The sequence below is a fragment of the Orcinus orca genome, chromosome 5 (assembly GCF_937001465.1).
Source record: "Orcinus orca chromosome 5, mOrcOrc1.1, whole genome shotgun sequence".
Classification (NCBI taxonomy): domain Eukaryota; kingdom Metazoa; phylum Chordata; class Mammalia; order Artiodactyla; family Delphinidae; genus Orcinus; species Orcinus orca.
Window position 1 is genome coordinate 120495740 of NC_064563.1, and position 23126 is coordinate 120518865.

General features: G+C 34.8%; 1 long non-coding RNA gene across 1 annotated transcript in view; it reads right to left on the reverse strand.

Annotated features, from left to right (window-relative positions):
• Positions 1 to 3012: 3012 nt before the first annotated feature.
• Positions 3013 to 23126, reverse strand: part of LOC117199176 (uncharacterized) — a 46789-nt gene continuing 26675 nt past the window's right edge. Inside the window, exon 3 of the long non-coding RNA XR_007477676.1 lies at positions 3013 to 3583. This is a non-coding gene — a long non-coding RNA (uncharacterized LOC117199176). The remainder of the gene's footprint in view (positions 3584 to 23126) is intronic.

Sequence of the window (23126 nt, forward strand, 5' to 3'; positions counted from 1 at the left end):
GGATACATACCTAACTGCCTATTTGGTCATGAACTGCCCCCGGCAACTAGAGCCTCAGCCCAGTGCTGGGCTACATATTAACTTTTGGCATTGCTCCTAAGTCTATTCTTGTCACAAACTCATAGTATAAATCATTTTCAGTTTATTAAAATTCAAAGCACGAATATTAAAAATTTAAGTATCAAAATTGCAAGAAATTTAAGAAATTAGAAATTTCTTAACAATGTCAAGGTGTAAAACCCATTTGCTCTCTCCCATGGCCTTTGGTGCTCTTTCCTTCTAAGCAGGGGTGCTTGGGGGAACTTATTTCAGAGTCAGATTCCCTGGACTTCAAAAGATTCCATGTAGAATATTGGAGGTATTGAGGAATATATTTTCCTGCTTTTCCCAATGAGGTTCTAAGAAACTAGCAGACTGGCTAGACCTGTATTGAAGAAAACAAGTCAGAAAAGAGAATTAGAAATCCACTGTGACATCATGGAGAAAAGGGAAAGTAACGCTTTTCATTATCATCTTTTTCCCTCTTCTTTGATCAGAATTCTTTTCATCTCCTCTGAAACTTCCAATTGCTTCTATGCTTCCAAAGCCCATGTCTACTGTATCTTACATGTAACCTTGCCACGTTCACTAAATTGAATAGAGAATGTTTTTTTTCAATGTCTCCATTTACAGATTCGAGTTTTGACCTTTCTCTTATATAGTAATATCTGGTATTATATACTCGGTATTAATAAATAGTAACCACTATTATGATAACCAATTCATCAATATTATCTTCATTAGAATTAGTGATAATTACCATCAATAGGACTTACATAACGTGAAAGAAATAACTGTCATCTGTAAGAAACAATATTCTACTTTGCTGAAAGATTTCCCACCTTCACAATGAAATATATTTCTCCTTCCCCATGAAAAGGAGATAACAAACATTTTTGAATCGACATAGCCTTATTCAGTGTGGACAATTATACCACTGACAAAAGTACTTTACTACATTTTGGGATAAAGTTTTAGCAGATATTTCCTATTTCATTCAGTAGATGAAGCATGAGTATTTGGTTCAGTAGATGAAGCATGAGATTTAAATCAGGATTAAAAAAATTTCCCCTGAACATTTCACTTCCAATGGAAACATTTGAATGTTAACAATTCATTTCTTCTTTGGCTCTCCATTGTCACCAGACCCTCTTACTGTCTTATGTTTAATATTTATAGGGTCATATTTAGATAAAGCAAGAAAATAAATAAGAGATTAAAAACAAACTCATCATTGCATGGTACATATAAGGAAATGTCCTAAGTATCATTAACGACCAGGCTCCTTTCTTTCCATGCCACTTTTTTTCTCAGGTTTCTACTCTATGCACATTATTTGATGGGATAAGTATAAAATATTTATAGTAACATGTATATTACAGGTATCCCCAGAGACATAAAGCAGCAAATGTGTGCTTTTTCATAAATAGAAAAAAATAAAAATAAACTAAAGCAGTGGTTTCCAAAGCGTGGATGCTGGACTAGTAGTAATATCATTACTAAGAACTCATTAAAAATGCAAATTATCGGGCTTCCCTGGTGGTGCAGTGGTTGAGAGTCTGCCTGCCGATGCAGGGGACAAGGTTTCGTGCCCCGGTCCGGGAAGATCCCACATGCCGTGGAGCGGCTGGGCCCGTGAGCCATGGCCGCTGAGCCTGCGCGTCCGGAGCCTGTGCTCCGCAACGGGAGAGGCCACAACAGTGAGAGGCCCACGTACTGCAAAAAAAAAAAAAAAAAAAAAGAAAGAAAGCAAAGACATGTGCATCCATGGAAGTCAAAATGCCATTACTTAAATGCTACCTACATGTTCATAACTATTCCAAAATGAAATAAAAATTCATTTAGGTAAGCTAAGAGAATATCACTTAAAGATGTGTGGTTGGCAGAATTCTGGCTCCTGTAATATTTGTTCATTACTCCCAGGAATATATTAGATTATATAGCAAAAGGAACTTGGAAGATGTAATTAAGATCACTAATCAGCTGACTTTAAAATAGGGAGATTATCCAGGTAGACCTAATCTAATCACATGAGCCCTTAAAATCAGAGATCTTTCTCCAGCTGGTCACAGAAGAGAAAGTCAGTCAAAGCAGGAGAAGGATTTGACCTGCTACTGTTGGCTTGAAAAAGAAGGGAGTTAAGGAAATGGGGACCTCAGACCTACAACTGGATTCTAAAAACCACCAGTGAGCTTGGAAGCAGACTCTTCCCCAGAGCCTCCAGGTAAGAGCCCAGGCTGTCTGGCACCTTGATTTCAGCCTTTAGAAGGTGCTGAGCTGAGAGAACCTAGCTGAGCCATGTTATGCCCAGATTCTGACCTCACGGACAATAAGATAAGGAATGGGTGTTGTTTTAAGCTGCCGAATTTGAGGTAATTTGTTATGGCAGCAACAACAAACAAATACTAGCTGTTAACTTAAAATGCTGTTGCAAGTCACCCACATTTTGCAATGAACCTGCTACTTTTGATGACAAAAGAACCACTTGAAAATTTAACATTCAGAACATGAGGTCTTCCCTAGTGAGCTTTTGTAATAGTCAGATTATCTGAACTATCCCTTTGGCTTCCTAAAGGCAGTCACTCCTTCAGTACATTTGTCTTGAGGGCACACTCACTTTCCTTTTAGGCTAGATAGCAGCATCTAATACTCATATATCAATCTCTGGAAACTAGAAGGATGTGCCTACCTTTTTTCTTTGCTCTCCTCCTTCAGAGGAATCTTTCTGTGTAAAGGGAACTTAGTTCATGGGTTCAGAGAAGAGCCACAGCTAGCCACATTGCCATATCTTGATGGGCTTTAATCTATGACATATTGTCAAACCCCAGCATTTAAAGGAAAACAGAGTCTTTCAAATGTGAGTTCAGTCATTTTTCACTTTGCAGACATTTAATTTAATTCTTTTTATTTAAGGGAAGCATGAAGAGGGCTCCTCATAAGTTTATGATATTACCCACATAGTGAAGTCCCCAAGCCCTTGAAGAAGCCAGTTTAACAAGGAGACTCTGGGCAAAGGTGACAGGTGGTGTATTAGTTGCTAGGGATGCTATAACAAAGTACCATAGACCAGGTGGCTTAAACAACAGGAATTTATTTACTCATGGTTCTAGAGGCTAAAAGTCCAAGATCAAGGTGTCAGCAGGGTTAGTTTCTTTTGAAGGCCTTGTAGGTGGCTGTCTTCTCCCTGTGTCTTCACAGGGTCTTCCCTCTGTGTATGTCTGTGTCCTAATCTCCTCTTCTTATAAGGACATCAGTCATATTGGATTAGGCTTCACTCCAATGACATCATTCAACCTTAATTATTTTCTTAAAGGCCATATCTCCAAATACAGTCCCATTTTGTGGTACTAGGAGCTAAGACTTCAACACATAAATTCGGGGTGGGGGGCTGGAGAGGGAGACACAATTTAGCCCATAACAAGTGGCATTCAGTTACTTACTTCAGGAGTATAGCTCATCTATTCATGGCTACCAATGGTCCTTCCAGACAGAGCATCAGAACCTTTCTCACTTTTGTCAAGGGGCTCCAGAAGCAGTTTATCTCCTATGTAAGGCCAGAAAGGATAATAGCTATATTTGCAAAAATTAGGTAATAGGAAGTGATAGAGCCATAATAAAGCAAAGTCTGCTGATACAAAGCCCAGTGACCTTCCTATTGTGTTGTACCGTTAGTTCTGCTTTACAGCAAAAAGCTTCTCAGGAAACCATTTGCCTTCTTTTTATATCATAGTTACTAAGACATTCCATTAAATTATAAAAACATTAACATTTATCCATTCAACTGTTTATCTCTCTTGTGTCCTCTCCATGTTTCCTGAAGTATCCATAATGGAGAGGATTCAATTTTATTTAATTTTATGTATTTCACTGAACATAAAAGCTAATTAAAATAATCCTTGACATTGATTTCATCAGTATGGCAGACACTGTAACTGAGTGGTTTACGTGCATTATCTCGTTAAACTCACAATAACCCTGTGAGCTAAACAAATGTCAGAAATGGGAACTGAGGATTAGAGGTTCAGTATCTTGCCAAAAGTCACACACCAGTATATAACAGAGCTGGGTCTATCAAGATATATACAACTGCCACTCTGATGGTGATTAGCTTCAGAATATGATAGGCAAAAGTTCTATCACAGAATGAAGAAAAGTGGCATCATAATTCATGAGTTCCAATATATAATGAAAAAATATATTGGCAAGAGGTAACTCACTAATTGTATTGCTATATAATATAAGCTCTGGCCATCAACCTGTCCTTACAAAGTTTGGACACTTCTGCATGTGAAACAAATCATGGGCTTTTAGAGGTGGAAAACCCCTTTCTATTTTGTACCAAATTATAAGATCCTCTAGAACATTATGTACAAATATCTAAAATGGAATTAAGAATAGAATAGAATTTTCAGAAAAGAGGCACACTACTCCGGTACTCAGGTCAAAATCATTAATGTAATGGCTATGATTACCTACTTCAGAGACAACATGAAAAAGGAATGGGCATTTTCAAGAGGAAAAACAAACAAGCACTGCCTTGGAGAGAACAAACAGACATACATCGAAAGCAAACCTAGACCAATTCTTCTCCAGGAATGAAAATCAATCTAAAACTCACACTAGTAAACTTCTTGCTAGGAAAAAAAAAAAAAATTCAATATTTGAATGACACTACAAATTCCTATTGATCTATTACAAGTAAACTATTACCATTTCCTAGTAATATTTTTATTGTTCTAGCAGACTGTTGAGAGCAACTATTCTCTTTTCTTGTCAAGCCTTGAATTGAAACAACCTCATCTACAAATTCAGTGCCACGACCAGGAAGGACTCCAGCTTCATTGAGAGCCTGGAGGTGTAGGTGTGCCTCCCCATCTCCAACTGTGGAGAGGCACATCGCCTTCCGCTGGTTAAAACCCTGAGAGCACAGCATAAATACCCTTCAAAAAGTGAAGTAAAGGGCCTCCCTGGTGGCGCAGTGGTTGGGAGTCCGCCTGCCGATGCAAGGGACACGGGTTCGTGCCCCGGTCCGGGAGGATCCCGCATGCCGCGGAGCGGCTGGGCCCGTGAGCCATGGCTGCTGGGCCTGTGCGTCCGGAGCCTGTGCTCCGCAATGGGAGAGGCCATGACGGTGAGAGGCCCGCGTACCGCAAAAAAAAAAAAAAAAAAAAAAAAGTGAAGTAAAGAATCCAGATAAACATGTGCTGCAAAAATTTTCCACCAGCAAATCTGCACTGAAAGGAATGTTAAAGGAAATTTGGGGGGCACAGGAGAAGTGTATCAGATTGAGATTTGAATCTATGCAAAGGTATTAAGAACACCAGAAACAGTAAATATAAGTAAATATAAAAGAAAATTGTCCTCATTTTTAATATACTTAAAAGATAATTGGCCCACAGGCACATGAAAAGATGCTCCACATCTCTAATCAACAGGGAAATGAAAATCAAAGCCACAGTGAGTTACCACTTCACACCCATCAGAATGACTATCATCAAAAAGAACAAAAATAACAAATGTTGACAAGGATATGGAGAAAGGGGAACCCTCATACACTGCTGGTGGGAATGTAAATTGGTGCAGCCACTGTCAAAAACAGTATGGAATTTTCTCAAAAAACTAAAAGTAGTAGAACCACCATATTACCCAGCAATTCCACTCCTTGGTATACATCCAAAAAAAAACCCCCAAAACAAAAACCCCAAAACACTAATTTGAAAAGATACATGCATCCCAATGTTCACAGCAGCATTATTTACACTTGTGAAGGTATGAAAGCAACCTAAATGTCCACCGACAGATAAATGGATAAAGAAGATGTGAGATATATATATATATATATATATATATATATATATATATATATATACACATATATATATATATAGTTCATGTTTTTCCTCTTGAAAGTTATTTCCTCTTGAGCCCTCCTGGGGCTCTTCTCTAAATTTTCTTCCTGGGTGATCTTATTCATTTCAGTGGCTTTACATGTCATCTTCATGCTGAAGACTCCCAAATTTTTGTCTCTTTTGAAAGAGGTTCCAATGCTGGCTCAGACTAAGCCAACCATGGTACTGCGTTCTGTGGCCACAGAGATTGGTTTAGGGAAGAGCATTAGACATGGTTAGAGCCTATGGGACTTTGATGGAATTTTTTCCAGTTCTTTCCTCTGTTCATGTTTTTCTTCTTGAAAATGCCCATTCCTTTTTCATGTTTTCTCTGAAGTAGGTAGTCATAGCCATTACATTAATGATTTTGACCTGAGTACCAGAGTAGTTTGCCACTTGTCTGAAAATTATATTCTATTCTTAATTCCATTTTAGATATTTGAGCATAATGTCTTATTTCTAGAGAATCTTATAATTTGGTATGAAATAGAAAGGGGTTTTCCACCTCTAAAAGTGTATGATATGTTTCACATGCAGATACATCCAAAAAGAAAAAAAAAAAAAAAATATATATATATATATATATATATATATATAAAATGGAATGTTACTCAGCCATAAAAAAGAATGAAATTTTGCCTTTGCAGCAATGTAGATGGACTTGGAGGTCATTATGCTAAGTGAAATAAATCAGACAGAGAAAGACAAATAATGTATGATATCACTTATATGTGGAATCTAAAAAATACAACAAACTATTGAATAAACAAAAAGTAAACTCACAGACATAGAGAACAAACTAGTGGTTATCAGTGGTAAGAAGGAACGGGGGGAGGAGCAATAGAGGGGTAAGGGGGAAAAAGGGTTATTATGGGAGATTATATGCGTGAAACTTTTGAAAATTGTAAAACACTATAGAATTTAAAGAATCTTTCATTCAATAAAAAAAGAAACCTTTAAAAAAAGAATATAGTACACTGTACTACACACACACAAAAAATAGACTATTTAAATAAAAAATAAAAACCATATGCTGGGATTTATAAATGTATGGTAGGGTTTGTAAATGTATGATACAAATAGCACAAAAAACAGGAGGGAGGAATGGCAGTATACTGTCATAAAGTAGAGAAGAGATATATTATTTGAAAGTAAACTGTGATAACTTAAGTATGCATATGTAAACCTTCAACACAGAATAATCACTAAAAAAATTGAGAATTGAGGTATAGATATTAATTTGAGTGGAGATAAAATGATAGTCAAAAATACTCAACAAAAAACATAACAGGAAAAGAAGAAGAAAACAACAACCAAAGGAAAAAAAAAGAAAAGAAAAAGAGAAAACCCTGAAACAAATAGAAAATGTAGAGTAAGGTCATAGATTTAACCCAATCACATTGATAGTTATAATAAAGGTAAGTGAGCATGTTGGACTAAAACAACAATAAAAGAAAACGACAGTAAGAATCACACTTGAAATGTAAAATTTCACACTTGAAATGTAAAATTTCAGTTCAAATAAAAGGATGGGAAAAAATATGTATTATGCAATTACTAAATACAGGAGAATTGGGTAGTTATATACAAAGTAGACTTCAGAGCAAGGAATATCATTAGGGAAAAAAAATGGACCTTTCCTCATGATACAGTGGTCAATCATGAACAAGACATAACACTAAGTAGACATGCACTCAAGAACAGAGCTCCAAGAATGCACTAAACAAAAATTAATATAACTGAAAAGAAAAACAGAAAAATCTGCAATTATAGTTAGAAATTTCAAAATTCCTTTCTGTTAATTCATAGAACAACCAGACAGAAGATCAGTGAGGCTACAGAAGACTTGAACAACATTCTCAAAGAACTGACCTAATTGATAGTTATCAAACACTCTAGCCAACAACACTGGCACTGGAAAAGTTACCACAGACCAAATAGACCTGAGACATAAATCAAGTCTCAAAAATTGTCTTAATAGACAGTTTCAAAATTATTATACTCAGAAATAATAGCTAACAATTGTTATTGTGTTAAATACACATAGCATAAAAGTTACCACTTTAACCATTTTTAGTGTACAATTCAGTGTCATTAAGTACATCCACATTATTCAAATTTTAAAATTATTAAAATAAATCAAAATATGTTCTCTGACTATAAAGGATTTAAACAAGGCATCAATAACAAAAAAAAAAAAAAATCCAGAGAATCCCCCAGTATAGGGAAATTAAACAAAACACTTGTAAATAGCCACAGGTCAGAGAGGTCACAGGGAATTTAGAAAATATTTTGAACTAACAAATATGAAAACATAACTTATCAAAACCTTAGTTGCAGTTAAAGCAGTACTTTGAGGGAAATCTATAGCTTTACATTCTTATACAAGGAAATAAGAAAGATCTAATATCCATGATCCAAGCTCCTGTGATAAGAAGCTAGTAAAGAAAATTAAACACAAAGAGGTAGAAAGGAGAAAAAATAAAGCTGAGTCAAAATCAGTAATATAGAAAATGGACCAACAATAGAGAAAATCAATGAAAGCAAATGCAGATCTTTGAAAAGATCAATTAAATAGGTCTAGCTAGGCCAATCAAAAAATAAAATAGAGAAAGGATCTAAATTACCAATATTTTGTAAGTTAAAGAAGAAATATCACTGCAGAAGTTACTGATGTTAAGAGAAAATTATAAGGGAATATTGTGAACAACCATATCCCTATAAATTTGACAACATAAATGAGAAAATTATTTGAAAGACAAATTACCAAAGCTGACTCAAAAAATAATAAAATTCAGTATGCTTTTGACATTTATAGGAACAGTTTTAAATTTTAATTTAAAATTTCTTCAGGAAAAATCCTGAAGAAAATGAGCAAATCAAATCCAGTAATGTTAAAATAAACCATAACAAAGGATAATTCATCCCAGAATGTAAGGTTGATCAAACATTCAAACATAAATATAATGTGGGACTTCCCTAGTACTTCAGTGGTAAAGAGCTTTGGATGTAGAAACAGCATAGAAGCATTTCAAAAATATTATGCGGAACAAAAGATAAGCACAAAAGATTGAATACATTAAAGCTACTTTACTCAGTCATTGGTTGCCTGGAGCCAGGGATAAGAGGAATCAACTGAAAGGGATATACGGTTACTTTGGGAGGAGCGATGAAGTGTTCTATGTCTTGATTTTGGTGGTGTATGTGAGTTACACATTTGTTAAAACTCATCGTACTGTAAGTGCATTTTATTATATGTAAACTATACTTCAATAAAACTTGAAGGGGGAAAATAAACAAACCTGGAAGCCTTTCTCCAAACTCTGTGATCATCTCATCCCCTCTTCTCAGTTCAATTCCCAGAAAACTCCTATTCTTACCTTACGAATTCGTGGTATTTGCCCTTAGACTTTATTCTCCTGATAAGCACCACCACTACTCTTGATGCCAGATTGTTCTGGAAAGCAGCATATAGACTTCTCAACTTTGCCCTCTCTAAGTCTGAAATAGACTGAGATACTTTTTGTTTTCCCATTTTGACTAGAGTTAACTACAGACCAAGAGAAGTAGTGATGATAACCAAGAATAGAGAAATTTAAGTATTTATCAAATTTTTCACAGAGTACTCGAATATACTATCCATTCTCAGGTTTATCTTAAATGATCAAAGTAAGCAAGATGCTGAATATTTGCCTTTGGAATCAGCCTACAAAACTAAGAGTGCCCTAGATGTTAGAACAAGTTAGATCAATATCTTGGTCTTTCTGTGATAGTTGGTATGTTCTGCCAAGTCTGGTAAATTCTTGTTCCCTCCAACATTGGGTAATAGTAAAGGTTTTAAATGACTTTATAATAAATCATACCTGAGGTTAAACATCAATTCTATCACTTATGTATATGACCTACAGGCAAGTAGCTTCAGATATAAAATGGCTGGGCCGCCTCCTTAAAAGAGAGCAAGATTATCTTTTATGGCCGCTAGGATTTCAGATTCTCCCTTATGTCCTTCCTGTCATCTCCTATTCATCTATTCATTGTAGGCTTCCATGTCTTCACACTGGAAGTCCTACCACAAATCTTGGGATCATATTACAGAAAAGCTGGCAACTAGGCAGTAGATTTAGAATTGATGAACAGGAAGTAAGGAAAGACTTAAAGTTTCTAAACAGATAGGTGAGTGATGAAAGCAAAATTTGATAAGATTTATTTGCCAGAGATCAGAATTCTCTAAGAAGCACTCAATTTGATAAGGTTCTTAAGTGACTATATATTTTCATATTATGTTTTTTAGAAAAGGGAAAAGATAGAAGAACAATAGATAGGAAGAATCAAATATACTACTTATTGCTCGTGTATATATATATATCTATCTATATATATATATATATATATATATCTTTCTGAGAAATAACAATAGTCATATAATCCCCCACTTGAAAATCTCTGGTGCTTCCCCATTTCCTAGAAATCAAAGCCTGAACTCCAGTGTCTAACATTCAAGTCTTTTCACACTCTCACCTGAGCCTATTTTCCTCCATGTGCCTCATGTTCCATTAAAATTAAAATGCTTATTGTTTCTCATAAACATCCATGCTTTTCCATCTCTGATATTTTGCTCATGAATCTGACCTTCTGGAATGTTTTTTCCTCCATCAAACCTCGTTAAGGTAAATCCTTCCTTCCCGGTCAATTCAAATGTCACTTCCTCCATAAACGTGACTTCGCACCACCTCCTGAAACGAGAAATCTATACTCTTCCTTCAGGATTTCCACCACCCTTCATACATTTCTTGTTCTAATCCAAGAATCTGTCTCTTCCTTGATAATATCCTCCTAGTCCTCATGGGAATAATTGATGGATGAATAAAGAATGAAGATACCATAGTTCTTCTAAACAGTCACTTTCCTGAGAAACTTCTAATGTCAAACACTTAAAACAGACTAATAGGTACCACATTTCTCTTTTTGAACTTAAGCTGCTCACTGCCATCTAGCCTATTGATCATCCATTATACAGTGATAGAAAACATACATACTTATGGATATTCTTCACAGTTGAAAGTTCTGTTCCTCATTACTTTCAAATGTGTAAAACAATGGATACCATCAGTCCTTTCTTAATGAGTGCAAGGGGACAGCCTGCGCTATGGTTGGCAGTTATGGAATATTGTCCACAGGGTCCATCACAGTATATGACCATTTCATAGTCTATATAGTGTACTAATCAGCTTTGGTTATGGAAACAAACGACTCTAAAGTCTAAGGAGTTTGCAACAATAAACATCCATTTCTCACTCAAGGTCTAAGAGTTACTACAACTCTGCTCAACATTGTTCCATATATCTTGTTCTGGGATCCAGGCTGATGAAGAATTATTTCTGCTCTTGTGCAAATAAAGTCACATGGTCAAGCTTAACAGTGACATGGGAAGTGTATTTTGCCTAGTGGAAGGCGTTGACAGTCACATGGCAAAAGGAATGGATGTATACCTCTTAGGGACAGAGCACATGTTTGGGAACAATAATAAAATCCACCCCATGTGGTTAATTAAGCTGAAAGAGTGGTTCCACTCTTCAGAGTCAGGCTACGCTCTCGCCTGCTACTCTTCTCCAGCCATCCACAGCTTAAGACAATACATATAGCAATCATCACTCCCTTGATATATTTGCATAAGCACTTAAGTTCAACTCCAAAATGCAGGCTACAAACATATGGAAAGAGAAAATAAGGCAGTTTCTAGAAAGAGACCTTGGGGGTGTGGCTTCCCTGCCATCCATCAGATGCCCAGAATCAATTATACAGTAAGTGCTGGAGCCTGGATTTAAAAAAAAAAAAAAAAATCCGTCGGATCAGGAGTAAAGCCTAAATACTCTTTCATTCATCTGTTCTGAGTGAAAAATAGATGCAATTTAAATGAAACAAAATTCCTCCAACTAGTCAAGGATGATCACTTTGATAAGCCACCGATTGACATGTTAAACTTACTATTTTCATCAACTCTTCAAATCTTATTATACATGTCAACTGGTCACAGAGATAACCCAACTGTGATCTTCCTTAAACAGTCTATTGGAAAGGACCCCAGTTTTACCAATTCCTTTTTTGTTCACAAAAGAGAGGTAAGGAGTCCTAAACTGTGAAAGAACTGTTTTCAATCCAGTCTTGCATGCAGATTAATAACTGTGGAAACATGGACTCTAGGGGTGAGATGGCATAAAAGGAATTCTACCACCTTATATAAATATCCTCAGTGAGGCCTCCTTCCAATCTGCTTTATAGAAAGAGATTCAGAACCTTGAAGAACTGGCCAAACAGGCTAAATGCTGTGGAGGAAGCCATGGGAAAAAAATAAGCAAATGTCTGCTTAGACCAGAAGCTTTGTCTTTTTACCAAGTAATCATTAAGGTAAGGACTTATTGAATTTACAGGCTAGTCTCACAGAAATCACCATCTAAGGCAGGGGATATAGGCCCAGAATCCTCAGACAAGGTAAGCAACTCTCTCTGTCAGCAAGTAAGGAGAACCATTTCCTCTCAGTGGTAGCCAGTCTCCAAAATGGCTCCCAAGGATTCCAGTCTCCTGCTTACCGTAACATCTCCTCCCACTTCTTATCAGAGTTGGTATGTATGAGCAACAGGATATAGCAGAAGTGGTGGTGTGTCATCTGCAAGGTTAGGTTATAAAACCCTGTGGCTTCTGCCTTGGGCCCTCTCTCTCTTGAGTCACTCTAGGGAAAGCCAGCTTCTATGTTGTGAGTTGCCCCATAGAGAGGCTAATGTGACAGGGAACTGAGGAGGCCTCTGGTCACTAGCCAGAGAGAAAATGATACTCTCTGTGCAGCAGCCTGTGAGGAACTGAGGCCTGCCATCACCATATGAATGAGATCAGAAGCAGACTTTACCCTAGTCAAGACTTCAGATGAGACTACAGTCCTGGCCAACAGCTTGACTTCAACTACATGAGACACATTAAGCCAAAACTGCCCAGCTAAGCCACTCCCAAAGTCCGTGAAATAAGAAATGTTTGTTCTTTTAAGCTGCTAGGTTTTGGATTCATTGTTATGTAGCAGTAGATATTTAATATACTCTTGAAGTATGTCTGTTGGATCTTATTCTTCAAAGGACAAAGGAAAAAAAATGAAACTGTTATTTTGTTTCTTACTTGTTTCTAATTTTTCTTAGCATTAAATTACTATCAATATTTTATAATATATACGTTCTAATTTCTAAATACATTAGAAATCTTAAATTAGGTATATATACATTAAAACATCAGGGTCAATATCTATCAATATAGAATTTCCCTTTGTACAGTGGGAGGTTAAAATTCTATTTTTAGTGATATATAATTCACTTTTCTGGCAGTGAGCAATATAATATGAAATGATAAGATCCTGTTCCCATTGCTTCTGTTAGACTAACACAACAGACACCAAACTTTTCCAATTTTTTAATAATTGTAATAGAGAAAAATCTACTGTAGTATTTATATCATCACCATATGTTACTTATCAGCATTATTTCAACACTAATTACATAACTTTTTAAAGCAAAGAGTTCTTATTAAACACATTTCATTGAGAGATCCTTATAAAAAAGACAACAAAACTGTTTGAAAGTAAAATGGAAAAGAAATAGCAAAATAAATATTTCTAGTTGTTATTAAGACAACTTAAAATTTCATTTATAACCTTGGCAAAATCCAACCTTGATGTGACTAAATTTTGAGAGTTAAGCTTTATGTGTATAGTACGAGTTAGTTTGAATATATACTTCCTCTGGCTGTACTGACCTAACTAGCCAATTGCCAGATTTTATCAAATTGTTCGGTTAGTAGTAAAATAAAAGCTAACATATACTGGATATTTATAATACACCAAGTTTGTGCCCCTGATACACTTGGGCATAGGTTTTATCATTATAAACTGGAGGAAACTAAAGCTTTTAAAATTATAACTAAATTGTCCATAATTCTAATGATAGTAAGTGGCAGAAAATTTATACCCAAATTGTCTTTCTCTAGAAGACTTAGTTTTACAAGTGTGTACTGTGGTTTTCTACTACCTGACTGCGAATCTGCTTTCTCCATTCTTCATTATCATTCTTTTATCTAAACTCCTATGGCACTAAATATAGTCTTTGCCAGATAACATAGGACCAATGCTGCTGCTGATGGTTTCACATACTGAGTCCTTACTATGTTCCCAATAATTAATATTTGCTTTACAAGTATTTCTTCAGTTAATCCTCACAATGATTATGATAAAATGCATAAGGCATGATAATAATACCCATTTTACAGAAGGAGAAAACGAGGCACAGCCATCTTTCATTGTTTAATGCAGAAAGAAAGAAAAAAAATCCTTGAGTTGAGCCCCAACTCTGCCACAAAATCCTATCATCCTATGAATAGCTAAAGTAACATAATTTCCTTATTTATAAAGTAATGTGGTTAAACAAGAAATTTTAAAAATTTTATTCGCCCATACAAATATGTCTTATCTAATTGTAAACATCTTGAAATCTAGAGCTATATTTGGTTATTTGTTTTCTCATTACCTGCAAAAGTAGAAGCAGCTCAGAAAATACTACAGAACACCCTTGAACTTTAACTTAAAAGGAAATAAAAATGCCAGCCTCCGTATTAGAGGCTTGCATCAATCACAAACGCTCTTTTCTGATGTTCTTGAACACATGAATGTCTCCTATGGTATCTCGACTCCTATGAACAATATTTCTTTCAACATAGTAATGCATCTTCTTACTGATTTATTGCTATATATAATTAAAGTCCAAGAAATTTATGTAATTTTCTATAAAAAGTCTGCATACTATTTAAATATGGCTCCTGGGTACTTAATATTTTCATTATTATTTACCTAATTTTGTGTCAAACATGCTTTTTTTTAAATGTCAAAGCCAAATTTTGGCTTCCAGAACAATCTATTATTTGAAAGTCTATTAGATTAAATGATTAAGTGCTTTTCTAAACACTGAATAAACAATGTCATAAAATAAACTGCTAGTGTCAGTCTGTAATATAATTTCATCATAACAGTTAAGGTTAATTAGGAAGAAGCCCATCCTTCTACATCCAAATAGGTTTAATGTAATGAAGAATGGATCAATTACTAGATATAACACAAGAACATGAATCCATATAATAGATTTGAATACTTGGCAATGATGTCAAAAAGTCAAGGTCATCAAACATGACAAAGACCAATTATAAATTTCAAATGTAAATTATGTATAACTGAAGGGAAAAATTTTTTTTGTAAAATTGTTCAGATATTTATTGATCTAAACCTTTCAAAGCCCAAGTTCAAAGCATATTTCTCTACTATTATGACATGTATTTCTGAGTAATAACCAGGATTAAAGGTGGAATATTAAAATGTCTATCTTTATAGAAGCTTCTCAATAATGACTAATCTTAAAAATATGACAAATATTTAATAATTTTAGTAACAAAAATAACAACAGTTTTAAATATCTGTTACAAAGGTAATGATATATTCATATTTAATATTTTAATGATATATAAGCTTAGCATACCTGCTTAAAAAATGCTCCCAAAATCTGTCAAATAAACAATATTTTAGTAATTACCACATGCCAAATTTTTTTCTAAGCAATTTAATGCATTATTTCATTTTATGTGTGCAGTAACCATATGAAGTACTATTATAATTACCCCATTTAACACATTTGACACCTTTGAAAATTGATTTTTACTGGTTCTCCAAAATTGTCTATATGCCTTAGCTATGCCTGGAATATCTTTTCCTCCATCAAACCTCATGATGTAAATCCTTCCATTTCCAATTCAAATGTCACTTTCTCCGTGAATCTGACTTCCCACCACCTCCTGAAACCAGAAGTCTCTACCCTTTCCTCAGAATTCCCACCACTCTTGGTACATTTCCCACTCTAAAATCCAAGAATCTGCCTCTTCCTTATTAATATCTTCTTAGTTCTCATGGGAATAATAATTGATGGGTGAATGAATGAGTGAAGATTACATGGTTCTTCTAAATAAGGCAGTTTAATGAGAAATTTATAATGTCAAATCCTTATAATAGATTATCATGTACCACACTTCTCTTTTTGAACTTAATCTGAGCATTCATTAAAATTAAGAAAAAACATACATAAGATGTAGCTAATATAGCACTACAAAAACTTCCACTACAGAAATTTCCCAATAAAGCTTAAAAGCAACACTCAAAATGATTAATCACATACTCTAGAAAATTAACTGTCTACTTGAACATAATTCAACATTCTATTAACAAAGACCATAAAATCCAGACAGTCAAGAAAGTAAGCTCAATAATGTCCATCATCCAATAAAAACTTACTAGATACGTAAAGAAGAAGAAAAGAAGAAAAATAAGTAAATAGGCACAGATTCCAAAAAGGAAAAAAAAAAAAAAAGATGGAATTACCAGAGACTGTAAAGCAGTGATTCAACATATATTGAAGTATTTAAAGTACTGGGTTGGCCAAAAAGTTCGTTTGAGTTTTTCCATAAGATGTTATGAAAAACCCAAACAAACTTTTTGGCCAATGCAATAAAACATACACATAATAAGGAAACAAATAGAGCATCTCAATAGAGAAATAGAAACTATACTATAAGATAGGCTTAGCAGATTAGACACTGGTGGAGAAAAGATCAGTTAACTTAAAATCAGGGCACTAGAAACTATCTAAACAGTTTCTAGTGAATTGTTAGAATTCACTAGAATTGTTAGAATGGTAATTTCAGCAGAAAAATGAAAAATATAAGAGTTTAAAGAAATTCTAAAAATAAAAATCAGTGATAGTAGTCATAAAAAAATGACTTTGAGAGACTCATCTGCAGACTTGAAATAGTTCAGAAAAGAATCATGGAGTCTAAAGATAAGTCAGTAGGAATTATCCAAGTTAAAACATAAAGATTAAAAAATCTAACATAAGCATAACTGGAATCCCTGAAAGAGAACACAGATAAAATAGGGCAGAGAAAAAAAATGCTCAAATCTAGGCACATCAGATTCAAATGGCTGAACATTAAAGGCAAAGAGAAAATATTGAAGACAGCCAGAAAATAAAAGACAAATTATATACAAAAAAAGTAAGAAATTAGAGAAGTTTTGACAGAAACTAGGCAAGCCAGACTATAGAGTGACAGAAGGAAAATAACTGTAAAGCCAGAAAAATAAATTCATCAAATATAACTTTCAAAAATAAGGATAAATATTTTTTCAGATTAAACAGAATTGAGAGAATTCTTTACTAACAGACCTGAGCTATAAGAAAAGCTAAAACAAGTTCTTCAGCAAGAAGAAATATGACATAAGACATAAACTTGGGTCTATAGAAAAAAAAATAAACATTGCTGGATATGGTTAAAATAAAGGTAAATAGAAAATATCTTCTTAATCATACTAAAAAGATTCACTGTCTAAACAGGAATTGTCAAACTTTTTCTTTAAAGGATAAAATAGTAAATATTTTCGGCTTTGTGGGTCATAAGGTCTCCCTTGCAATTATTCAACTATACTGTTGTAGCATGAAAGCAGCCATAAATTACACAAAAATGAATCAATATAACTGGTTTTGGCCTAAGGGTTGTATTTTTTAATGCCTAAAAAATATTTGGGCAACAATAGCAAAAAAATTGAGAAGGGTGCTTTGGAAGTATACTGTTGTAAGTTTCTGACATTATACATGAAGTGGTGTAATGTTACTTAAACCGTGATTAATCAAAGATGTATATTGTAAATCCTAAGGAAACACTAAAAATAATTTAGTAAGAGGTATAAATAATAAGCCAATAGTGAAGTTAAATGGAATCACAATAATTCAGAAGCAGGCAGAAAAAGGAAAAGTGGAAGAGAAAAACAAGTGGAACACATAGAAAACAACCAGCAATTGAGTGGCTTTTAATCAAATCACACATATAGTTACATATGTAACTATAAACGATCTAAACATACTAATTAAAATATGGAGATGGTCAAATTGAATAATAAAGCAAGACGCAAGTATTTACCATCTACAAGAGACTCACATATGAAGACATAGAGAGGTTAAAAGGTAAAGGATGAGGAAAACTCACTATGCATACACAAATCAAAAGAAAACTGGAGTGGCTATATTAATAACAAAGTAGACTTCAGAAGGAGTAGTATTACCTGGGATGAAGGGGGAAATTTCATAATGATAAAGTATTAGATTTACCAAGAAGACATAAAAATCCTAAATGTGTATGAATTTAGCAACACAGCTTCAAAATACATGAAGTAAAAACTGATAGAACTAAAAGGGAAAATACACAAATCCACAACTATTGATGGAGAGTTCAACACAACACTCTCAGAAACTGATAGAACAAGTAGACAGAAAATCACTAATCAAGAAGACCTCAGTAACAATAGCCACTGATTTAAACTAACAACAGCAGATTAAACATTCTTTTTGAGTGCATGGAACATTTGGAAGATAGACCATAATCTGTGCCCCAAAGCAAACCTCAACCAACTGAAAATAACTGATACCATACAGAGTATCTTCTCCGATCATAACAAAATTAAATTGGACGTCAATACCAGAAAGACATTCATAAAACCTCCAAATATTTGGAGATTAAACAACATACTTCTAAATATCACATGGGTCAATGAGCAAGTTAAAAGGAAAATTAGAACATATTTTGAATTGAAGGAAAATAAAAACAGAATGTATCAAAATGTATGGTAAGGTGCTAAAGCAATGCTTGGAGGGAAATGTACAGTGCAAAATGCTCATATTGGAGAAAAAAGAATAGTTCTAAATTATCTAAGAACAATAACCCTAACACCTGGTCTTCTCTTCCTTTCCATCAGAGTTAATTATCTTAAGAAAGATACATAAGTACAACAGATAGATTTTCCAAACTCATGCATGTGCATTTTGAAGTCAGACATTATAATCAATTAAGATGAATTCCTAGAACATCTGGTCACCAGCCAGGTATCCGATTTAGGACATATCACTTTAAGCACTAAATGCAACCGCTTTCAATAACATTTTGCTGCCTTCTTCCTTTGAAAGCAAAAATGTCCACTTCAAAACTATAGTGTTTTAATTTAAAGAAAAGTTTATTGTTTACTGCTTATTATTCTTACAGATAAAGATGTAAAAGGGCAAAACACATGATAGGAAAATATAATTAATATGTATATAATAAAATGATAAAGATATGATTATAAATAATGTGTCTTGAACTTAGGGTGACCAACCATCACCGATTGCCCAAGTCCAAAGGGATTCTGGAAACATGGGTCTTGAAATGCTGAAACTGGGAAAGTCCTGGGGAAATCAAAACAAGTTAGAGATCCTGCTTCACCTATACTCCAGACAGGTTTACTTTTAAGACATCTAAAAGACTAATTGAATTAAGCATACATCTGTAATGAAACATAGGGGTCTATTTTAACAATTTAAAAAACAAACTTATCAAATCCCTAAAAACAAAGTAATTCAATGTCTTAAAACACATGTTAAATTGATTTTTTTTTCTTATTTTCATGAGATCTAACTATACGTTTGTTGATAAATCCACAGGTTATGCCTCATGACCTCAGTCCTGGGCCCACTGATAGTTCCTAGACTGCCTCTGTGCATTTGCCATCTTTTCAGTTTGTTTTCTCTCCCTCTCTCTTTTTTTCATAGCTACCACTTTTATTTCTCAGCATTACTCTCCAAGATTCTTGGCCAAAATATACCCACAATCCCCAGTTCTGCTTTCCTCAGCTTCTCAAATGTGTTACAATGTAACCAAGGATAGGCCAACTACTGACTAGTTTTCCTTTTTTCTCCTCTTTAGATGGTGTAGTCAGTGCAGTGGTTCTCCATAGACGTGTGAGTGCTTGTGTGGTAGTGTGTAAGCCTGTATGGGGTGATCTGTTGGGGATACCACAACCAGCAAAGGGCTTCTACAAATGACAGAGACTCCCACCCCTGAAGACTCTACTTTAATTCCTGGAGAACTGGGCTTGGAAGTAGCAAAGAATAATTTGAAAAGACCTCATGATTGATTCTGATATATCTATCCCTAACTCCCCAAGTTCTACCAACACACACACGTGAGTGTGCACACACACACATATACATGTGAGTGTGAGCACACACCCACGCACACCACACACACCAACATAACAATGGAATCCTGATACAAACCAATTATCGATTTCATTCCTGCTAGTAGGTTCTCCAAACTTCCTTCTTTCCCATCCTGCCTCCCTCACACCTACCGCCTACACACACACACACACACACACACACACAGACATGCACACACACGCGCACACACACACACTCCAGGAAGACATTTTTCTTTGGGCAGAAAAACAATAGTGAAATAGAAGGCAATTCAAATGATGGTGGGTTGATCTTAGAAGAACTCTACCATCCAAGTGCTCCCCTTGCAGTCTAACAGCTCTGAAGAGAGACTGTGCTATGTTAAGCCTATTATTAACTCACAATAACCCAAAGAGGTAATTACTGTTCTCAGCATCACGTTATAGAAAGGAAAAGTGAGATACAGAGACAGAAAGTAGAATGGGGCTGAGGGGAAGGGACAGTGAGAAGTTATTACTTAATGGGTATAGAGTATCAGTTTGGGTGATAAAATAATTCCTCAGATGAATACTGGTAATGGTTGTGCAACAATGTGAATGCATTAATGCCACTGAACAGTATACTTAAAATGATATCAGATAATGATAATAGTATTGAATGCAAACAATTATTTCAAATCTTAGTTTACCTATTACATTTTTCAAAGCAAAACATATACACTCTTAAAAATATCTACTAATTTTAAAACATTACACAATTCAACTCTACCCACTACAAAGATTTATTCCCAGGTAATCTGAAAAAGGTAGTATACAGGACTGACTCAGTAGTCAGACTACCTGGATTGAGTCCTTCACCACTTGCTAGCTGTGAGGTTGGACACGCCTCCTAATTTCTCAATATATCACTTTACCCTTCTATAAAGTGATGCTGAAACAGTAACTAATATTAGGGTTATTGTGAATTAATATATATAAAACACTTTGAGCAGTTCCTGGCACATAGCAAACATTCAGTAAACGTTGGCCAAAATGTTTTGTATGGTGTAACAAAAAAGATAAGCTTTTTACTATGTAAAACATTTATATACTGATATAGTAAGGATTTTTTAAAATAACATACAAGAAAAACTTTTGATAACTAACAAAGAGAATATGCTAAAGAATTTGCAAAATAAATAAATAAAACTATTCCAGTTGTGTATATTTAAAGTTTTATAGATGATTTATTTTTCCATTGTATAATGATTCTGCAACTCAGGAGTATGGTTTACGTAGGTATGTCCTCTAAGCAGTAGACCATGTGCAATAACAAACAGCCATTGACACTTTTCACTTGCATACTATTAATGGGAAACAACTTTAATTGCTATTTATGCTTAAAACTTAATGAAGATATGAATAATTTAAATTTTTTGCTATATATACACAAAAAAAGGAATATTAGACTTGCAGTGTTATCCAGCCATTTATTTCCTAGAAGCACATCAAATGGAATTTACCACAAAAACATTTATTAAAACATATGGGCTTCCCTGGTGGCGCAGTGGTTGAGAGTCCGCCTGCCGATGCAGGGGACACAGGTTCATGCCCCAGTCCGGGAAGATCCCACATGCCGCGGAGCGGCTGGGCCTGTGCGCCATGGCCACTGAGCCTGTGCGTCCGGAGCCTGTGCTCCGCAACGGGAGAGGCCACAACAGTGAGAGGCCCACGTACCACAAAAAAACAAAAAACATGAATGAACTTTAATAATGAATATTAGGAGTGGCAATTACCTATTAAAACCATCACTTATTACTAAGAAGGAAATATTATACTAGAATCCCTGTTTCTCTTTCATAAATCTTATTCAGGGGTCCAGCCTTCCAATGAACTGACACTAATTGTTTACTGTCTATACCAAAATTTTCTCCAACTGTTGACAAACCAGTCACAAGGGTACACAGCAGGGGATGAGACCATTTCTTCTACTAATCTTTTAGGCAATTTCTCCTGCATATCTTGGCAGGAAGCCTGTAACAGTTTGAACAGAGTTGTGCACAATATGTGCAGTGCAGCCAAAACTCATTAAGTGCCTTTGTCTCATGCATCTTGTGAAATACAATATTGCACTCTGGATGAGCAATGCCTCCAAATGTTATGTTAACGTTAAGATCACCAGAAACCATTAATTTACTAGTCAAATTACATCTCTCAGAAGCATTTAGACAATGTTATAGGGAATGATCTGCCTATCACCAAATATAAATGAAATTTTAATGACTGTTTTCCAGGTGCTTCAGACACAGGTTAAGAAAGTGTTCTACAATATACTTAATGACTAATTTGTTACAGCATTAAAGTTTATTTTAAACTTTAATTTAAATGTAACACTTTCTATACATTATTTTCCAGGTTAAAAGTCTTGGTAGCACTCTGTATTCATTAAAAGACTACTTTCTTTCAGAGATTTAAGAAAAGACTTCAATTTTTAGTTCCACCTTTTTTTTTTAATTCAACTATAATTGACTTACAATATTAGTTTCAGGCATATAACATAGTAATTTGATATTTTATACATTACAAAATGATCACCACAGTTAATCTAGTTACAATCTGTCATCATACACAGTTATTTACAATATTATTGCCTATATTCCCTATACTGCACATCACATTCCTATTACTTTTTTTTTTTAACATCTTTACTGGAGTATAATTGCTTTACAATGGTGTGTTAGTTTCTGTTTTATAACAAAGTGAATCAGCTATACATACACGTATATCTCCATACCTCCTCCCTCTTGAGTCTACCTCCCACCTTCCCTACACCACCCTCTAGGTGGTCATAAAACACCAAGCTGATCTCCCTATGCTATATGGCTGCTTCCCACCAGCTATCGACTTTACATTTGGTAGTGTATGTATGTCTATGCCACTCTCTCACTTTGTCCCAGGTTACCCTTCCCCCTCCCCGTGTCCTCAAGTCCATTCTCTATGTCTGAGTCTTTATTCCCGTCCTGCTCCTAGGTTCTTCAGAACCTTTTTTTTTTTTTTTTAGATTCCATATATATATGTGTTAGCCTATGGTATTTGTTTTTCTCTTTCTG